We start from the raw sequence: 7,973 nt of genomic DNA, 5'->3' as shown, positions 1-7,973 counted from the left end.
TTCTATCTCGTTTAGCTACAGTATAGTTTTCATGGTAACATTTTACAATAAGGTTAGTTAACATTAGTTAATGTATTTATTTACTAACATGACTAACACTGAGAAATACATTTGTTACAGTATTTATTAATGTTTGTTAATGTTAGTTAATAAAAATACAACTGTTCGTTATTTGTTCATGTTAGTTCACAGTTCATTAACTAATGTTAACAAATAGCCTACAACCTTTGATTTTAATGACGTATTAGTAAATGTTGAAAATAATATGAACTAAGATTAATAAATGCTGAAGAAGTATTGTTCATTCTTAGTTCATGTTAACTAAGGAAGTTTACTAATGTTAATTAATGAAGTGTTAACGTTACCGTTTTATTTACTTACACTAACATGCCTTTTATAACTTAGAATAGATTCTAAATTATACCTTTAATACACTTAATCTATTTAATCTATGCTTACTTTTTATTTTCCCTAATAGGCTATACGTAAATCCCAAAAAAATTAAATGTATAGTAAATTTTGGAAGTCCACCCAAAGTATTGCTGTGCTTTCTCTATCCACAAGATGGCGCTGTTTGACTATTTAAATGGTGGATAATCCAAAGTATTTATTTTCTTTAACACAAGCGAAAAGCGCGGGACAACATTTCCATCTTGTGACACAAAGAACAATTTAACAAAGCCTCATGATTGTGTGTGTGTGTGTGTGTGTGTGTGTGTGTGTGTGTGTGTGTGTGTGTGTGTGTGTGTGTGTGTGTGTGTGTGTGTGTGTGTGTGTGTGTGTGTGTGTGTGTGTGTGTGTGTGTGTGTGTGTGTGTGTGTGTGTGTGTGTGTGTACCCCCCTAATGTACATAAAAACCAGATGTTAGGGGTTGTCCAAGAAAGTAGCAGTAATATTAAGCTACATGTAAATATAAAGATACACTCTGGCTGATTTTAAATCATAATTTTGGTCACCCCTGAAATCGGTCATATAGCAATATACCGATAGTAGACAGTACAGACATTATCCTATACCATTAATATGTGGTTTCAGGGACGTGCATTTATTGCATAGACCACCAAAAAAAGATGAAGAACATGTTTAAACTACATACACTGTTCAGTGAAATTATAACATTTGCCCTATTTAATGCATTTGCTGAAATCCACAACTTGACACTATATGCTATATATATAGCTATATTATATATTTTTATATGTTGGCCCTGTGTAATATATCTGATGGCCATAGCAATTGTATATAACAATGGAACTGTTTTGTTTCATTATCGTGTAACTGTTTAAATTTCACTGAGTAAAGCCTATAATTTAGACTTTTTATATGATTTTAAATGGCCAATAATAGGTAGGTTCCCCTTGTGTTTAATGAACAGTATCTTGTTTCCTGGGCAAAAACAGTGGAAATGTTCAATAGCTGTTTTGTAGCCAGGACTTTGAGAGTGTCTAAGAAAACCTACTCTGAGAAATATTTACTTTATTTACTAGCAATAATTTATGTTAGTCTTCTGCATCCTATTTCGGCGAATTATTTGGTAAATTTACAGCACTGTTCAATACTCAATGGTCAGTGCATGAGTATCAGATGGCCTTGATGAATCTAGTGTAAAATAGTGTGTGTTGTATTTCGTCTCAGGTTTATCCAATATAACTGTGACACTAATGGCTTCTCTGTCAGCCTGAGGCGAGTCATGATCTCTGAGTGAATTTTATTCCAGCTGCTTAACATTGACAGCTCCTCTCCTGTAAAGCTGCCCCTATTGTGTGCTTAAAGTGAGCCATGCAGGGTTTATTGCTGCTTTAACAATGAGAAACTCTCCTAAAATCAAACAATGTGAATAAACGGCCTCACAAACATGCTAAAGTGTTATGTTTATAATATATATGTTTTTTTTTTGTTCACTCATAAAACATATTTATTTGATTTTGAATGTGATTGGTGTGCCAAATACAGTTAATATTTCGGATTAGGTAGGCCTACAGTCTAAATAAGACGTAATAATAGTTATATTTAAGATCATATCGTCCTGAATAACCGTTTAATGCTAAAATGGTTCTTTGGAGTTTGGGTTTTTTATTCCCGCCCTTTTGTATTTTAAATCTCTAACGGTCGAAATGGACCTTTTGCACAGACGGTGATGTCGCGTTTTAACGGTCTTCAGCATCATACATCTAATCCTGAAAGGTATCTTTATATCTTAATTTTAAAAAAAAGTATGTAGGCTATATGTATAACAATATAGTCTACTTTGTATTATATTGCCCTTGCATCAAATTACAAAAAACTAGTTAGCGCTGCAAGTGAAGGGTTTCTAATACAGCGGCTGTGTGGGAGTGACGGTAAAGTTGACATCTTTCTCTCTTCCGTGAACCTTTCAAAAAGATATTCATATTTATATTATTTATCCACCTCCTGTAAATTCTGAATATATGCTCATACTTTGATGTTTTTGAGTAGCCTAATGTTTTATTTTTGTTTAATTAATATTTCAGAGGAGAATTGTTATATGTAGGCTAAGTGTTTTGTAGGCTATTGACCTCTTAATTTATTTATTCCTTTCTGGATTCAAATGTTATGTAATGTTTGGCCATCCCTGAACCCCTGGCTTTTTCTCTTGACATATGATTTGCTCACTTTTGTGCTTTGTAAGCAATTGATAAGTCTTTTTCTTTCTTTTTTTAAGACTGCTTTTATCAACCTCTTTCTATTTTTTTTCCTCTTTTGAAAGTTGTGGAGTTTTCCTTTTGTTATTTGAGCAAATGGGAAATATATTTAATGTAGTTTCTCATTCACCACAGAAGTTTACCCATCTATGACGACTTCCTCTTCTGAAAAACTTGAAAGCCGCCAAATTGTAGATTTTCTGGAGCTACACATACTGTCAACACACTCTCAAAAGGTACTTGATATACTTCTTAAAATGCCTATAATTTTTCACTTTTAAATTGTATCTGGTTTCCTATACCATATATATTTTTCTCTGTAGCTCTGTTGAGATGATGATAATTCTCTCTTCTTCTCCACAAAGCAAGAAAGTAAGTGACAGATATTGAATTTACGATCCCTATTGTTATGTTCTTAATTCTTACTCAGGTTAATGCATAAACATACCCAGTCACAAAACCATTAAAGCTATATATCACATGACTTTTTATCACTTTTTCTACACTGTCCGTCCACAATGGATTTACTGAAAAGAAATTAAGCCAATTTTTGGATGATTTAAAAGCTGAAATGCAAAGCTTATATATAATATAACAACCCGATCTCACCAAATGCGTCTATATAGCACGCAGTGTGTTTATCGTGTAATATATACGCGAAAATGAGTTTTTACGTGCATAGTATACGCATGGATAGCACATGGTTGGGTTTAGGGTGGGGTAGGGTGCGTGTGTATTATACGCTTGGGTAGGATTAGTGGTGTGGGGTGCGTGTGTATATCACGCAATTAAGTGCGTATCATATGCACGCGCAAAACTGCGTATCATATCCACGTAAAAACTCATTTTCGCGTATAAATTGCACGATAAACACACTGCGTGCTATAGAGACGCATTTGCGTGAGAACAGGCTGAATATAAATATTATAATATAAAATCACTTGCATTAATTCTTCTGTTTATTATTTAAGCTGTAATGATGTTCTTGACATTCTAATGGAGCATACATTAGTTTTTATACACTAAAATCATGTAAACATATTGTTTATGTCTTGTGGCTGTATATTGAAACATATTTACAGATTTACCCATTCAAGGGGAAATTCATTTTTTTAGCATCATGCCACAAGTGCTGTCGATTTAAGCTTAACTTGTACTAACTGTTCCTTTGAAATAAAGTTTTTTTTTTTTTTCAACTATTCTGAAATCAATAAGAATAAAAAATGTCCAAAAAATAAACCTCAGCTGTTCATACCTTTATATTCACAGATTCTGGCACAATCATTTATATATTATTATAGCTTAAATAAGCAAGTACAGATGAGGTCGAGACCAATGTGCCTGTGCATTTGTCTTTATCTCTAAAGTTCAAATGAATGACTTTCTTGCTTCTGTGAAACATAAAAAGAGATATTCAGAAATGTATTTTACAATGATTGTTTTTGTCTCAGAGGGGGTCTCATATGTTGTATTGGAGGGTGACTTTTTAATTTTTGCCCTTCGACAAAAGATGTTATCTGTGAATATGGATCTCATATATGACAATATATTGCCACATGAATTGTGTTAGCTGTAATTCCTACCACCGCTTATAGACATCCAGGTTGTTACTTTTAACCAATGAGATGCGGCTAAAAATTTAATAAGATTCCCCAGACAATTCAATTGGATTTGTACATTTTTCAAATGACATAATCTGAATGATCAAGTGTTGCCGATCCACAGCGCACAGATGTGTGTGTCATCTCTCAGCCCGTCTTCCATTAGTTAGTGATACTTCATTTCATTATCTGTTTAGGCTAGCGGAGGAGCGCGCTGATAAACCAGCGGATTGTGAGGGTGATTACTTTATCATTGTGCTGCCTCTATTCATGTGCGAGTCAGCTGGCTGCTCGAATTTCTGCGCTGCCTTGTCTCTCTGACCCTCATGAGTTTCCTTCTCTGTGTTTTAAACAAGGCGAGGACAGAAGAGCGGCCATTCTCTTCACAGGCCCGCATGAATAGCTGGCACTGTTCAGTGCTCTTAAATGGCTCTCCTCAGTGTCAGGTTTAGCGATCTCTCTTCAGTGTGACACTGAGAAGGAGTATTTTCCTTTTGCAGACCTAGAGATTCCAGCTGATAATATGGCATTGTCAAGTCTCATCCCTGGTCTTTGAATAAGTCCAGTGTCCTGAAGGAGTCCAATGCAGAAGAGACAAGAGAGTAGAGTAGATTAGAGGCGAGAGAAGAGACCAGACAAGAGACGAGAAGAGAAGAGTAGAGTAGAGTAGAGGCGAGAGAAGAAACGAGAAGAGACGAGTAGAGAAGAGATGAGATGAGAGTAGAGTACAGTAGAGACGAGTGGAGAGGAGAGTATAGACAAGTTGAGTTGAGACGAGATGAGATGAGTGGAGTAGATTAGAGTAGAGGCGAGAGAAGAAACGAGTTGAGAAGAGATGAAATGAGAGTACAGTAGAGTAGATTAGAGTAGAGGCGAGAGAAGAAACGAGTTGAGAAGAGATGAAATGAAATGAGAGTACAGTAGAGTAGATTAGAGTAGAGGCGAGAGAAGAAACGAGTTGAGAAGAGATGAAATGAGAGTACAGTAGAGACGAGTGGAGAGAAGAGTATAGACAAGTTGAGTTGAGACAAGATGAGATGAGTGGAGTAGAGTAGAGTCGAGACGAGAGAAGAAATGAGAAGAGACGAGTTGAGAAGAGATGAGAGTAGAGTACAGTAGAGGCGAGAGAAGAAACGAGTTGAGAAGAGATGAGATGAGAGTAGAGTAGAGACGAGTGGAGAGGAGAGAAGAGACGAGTTGAGAAGAGATGAGAGTACAGTAGAGACGAGTGGAGAGGAGAGAAGAGACGAGTAGAGAAGAGATGAAATGAGAGTACAGTAGAGTAGATTAGAGTAGAGGCGAGAGAAGAAACGAGTTGAGAAGAGATGAAATGAGAGTACAGTAGAGACGAGTGGAGAGAAGAGTATAGACAAGTTGAGTTGAGACAAGATGAGATGAGTGGAGTAGAGTAGAGTCGAGACGAGAGAAGAAATGAGAAGAGACGAGTTGAGAAGAGATGAGAGTAGAGTAGAGTAGAGTAGAGTAGAGGCGAGAGAAGAAACGAGTTGAAAAGAGATGAGATGAGAGTAGAGTAGAGACGAGTGGAGAGAAGAGAAGAGACGAGTAGAGATGAGATGAGAGTACAGTAGAGACGAGTGGAGAGGAGAGAAGAGACGAGTAGAGATGAGAGTAGAGTAGAGACGAGTGGAGAAGAGAGAAGAGACGAGTAGAGATGAGAGTAGAGTAGAGACGAGTGGAGAGGAGAGAAGAGTAGAGATGAGATGAGAGTAGAGTAGAGACGAGTGGAGAGGAGAGAAGAGACGAGTAGAGATGAGAGTGGAGTAGAGTAGAGTGGAGAGGAGAGAAGAGACGAGTAGAGATAGAGTAGAGTAGAGACGAGTGGAGAGGAGAGAAGAGTAGAGATGAGATGAGAGTAGAGTAGAGACGAGTGGAGAGGAGAGGAGAGAAGAGACGAGTAGAGATGAGATGAGAGTAGAGTAGAGACGAGTGGAGAGGAGAGAAGAGACGAGTAGAGATGAGATGATAGTAGAGACGAGTGGAGAGGAGAGAAGAGACGAGTAGAGATGAGATGAGAGTAGAGTAGAGACGAGTGGAGAGGAGAGAAGAGACGAGTAGAGATGAGATGATAGTAGAGTAGAGTGGAGAGGAGAGAAGAGACGAGTAGAGATGAGATGATAGTAGAGTAGAGTGGAGAGGAGAGAAGAAACGAGTTGAGAAGAGATGAGATGAGATGAGTGGAGTAGAGTAGAGTAGAAGCGAGAGAAGAAATGAGTTGAGAAGAGATGAGATGAGAGTAGAGTAGAGACGAGTGGAGAGAAGAGACGAGTTGAGAAGAGATGAGAGTAGAGTAGAGACGAGTGGAGAGGAGAGAAGAGATGAGATGAGAGTAGAGTAGAAGCGAGAGAAGAAACGAGTTGAGAAGAGATGAGATGAGAGTAGAGTAGAGTAGAAGCGAGAGAAGAAACGAGTTGAGAAGAGATGAGAGTACAGTAGAGACGAGTGGAGAGAAGAAACGAGTTGAGAAGAGATGAGAGTACAGTAGAGACGAGTGGAGAGAAGAGACGATTAGAGATGAGATGAGAGTAGAGTAGAGACGAGTGGAGAGGAGAGAAGAGACGAGTAGAGATGAGAGTAGAGTAGAGTAGAGACGAGTGGAGAGGAGAGAAGAGACGAGTAGAGATGAGATGAGAGTAGAGTAGAGTAGAGTAGAGTAGAAGCGAGAGAAGAAACGAGTTGAGAAGAGATGAGATGAGAGTACAGTAGAGACGAGTGGAGAGAAGAGGCGAGTTGAGAAGAGATGAGAGTAGAGTAGAGACGAGTGGAGAGAAGAGAAGAGACGAGTAGAGATGAGAGTAGAGTAGAGTAGAGACGAGTGGAGAGGAGAGAAGAGACGAGTAGAGATGAGAGTAGAGTAGAGTAGAGACGAGTGGAGAGGAGAGAAGAGACGAGTAGAGATGAGATGAGAGTAGAGTAGAGTAGAGTAGAGTAGAAGCGAGAGAAGAAACGAGTTGAGAAGAGATGAGATGAGAGTACAGTAGAGACGAGTGGAGAGAAGAGACGAGTTGAGAAGAGATGAGAGTAGAGTAGAGACGAGTGGAGAGAAGAGAAGAGACGAGTAGAGATGAGAGTAGAGTAGAGACGAGTGGAGAGGAGAGAAGAGTAGAGATGAGATGAGAGTAGAGTAGAGTAGAGACGAGTGGAGAGGAGAGAAGAGACGAGTAGAGATGAGATGAGAGTAGAGTAGAGTAGAGTAGAGTAGAGTAGAGTGGAGAGGAGAGGAGAGAAGAGATGAGTAGAGATGAGATGAGATGAGATGAGATGAGATGAGAGTAGAGTAGAGTAGAGACGAGTGGAGAGGAGAGAAGAGATGAGTAGAGATGAGATGAGAGTAGAGTAGAGTAGAGTGGAGAGGAGAGAAGAGACGAGTAGAGATGAGATGAGATGAGAGTAGAGTAGAGTAGAGACGAGTGGAGAGGAGAGAAGAGACGAGTAGAGATGAGATGAGAGTACAGTAGAGACGAGTGGAGAGGAGAGAAGAAATGAGTTGAGAAGAGATGAGATGAGATGAGTGGAGTAGAGTAGAGTAGAAGCGAGAGAAGAAATGAGTTGAGAAGAGATGAGAGTAGAGTAGAGACGAGTGGAGAGGAGAGGAGAGAAGAGACGAGTAGAGATGAGATGAGAGTAGAGTAGAGTAGAAGCGAGAGAAGAAACGAGTTGAGAAGAGATGAGATGAGAGTAGAGTAGAGTA

At 38.7% G+C, this 7,973-nt stretch overlaps 1 protein-coding gene across 1 annotated transcript in view; it reads left to right on the top strand.

Moving 5' to 3' along the window:
- The window catches only part of LOC307012107 (uncharacterized protein), a 328,649-nt gene that overhangs the window by 51,848 nt on the left and 268,828 nt on the right, over positions 1-7,973 (top strand). The gene's annotated exons all lie outside the window — the stretch shown is intronic.

This window comes from Phoxinus phoxinus, assembly GCF_949152265.1.
Source record: "Phoxinus phoxinus genome assembly, chromosome: 15".
Lineage (NCBI taxonomy): Eukaryota > Metazoa > Chordata > Actinopteri > Cypriniformes > Leuciscidae > Phoxinus > Phoxinus phoxinus.
Note: the sequence above shows the minus strand (reverse complement) of the source record. Positions and strands in the feature narration are given on the sequence as shown.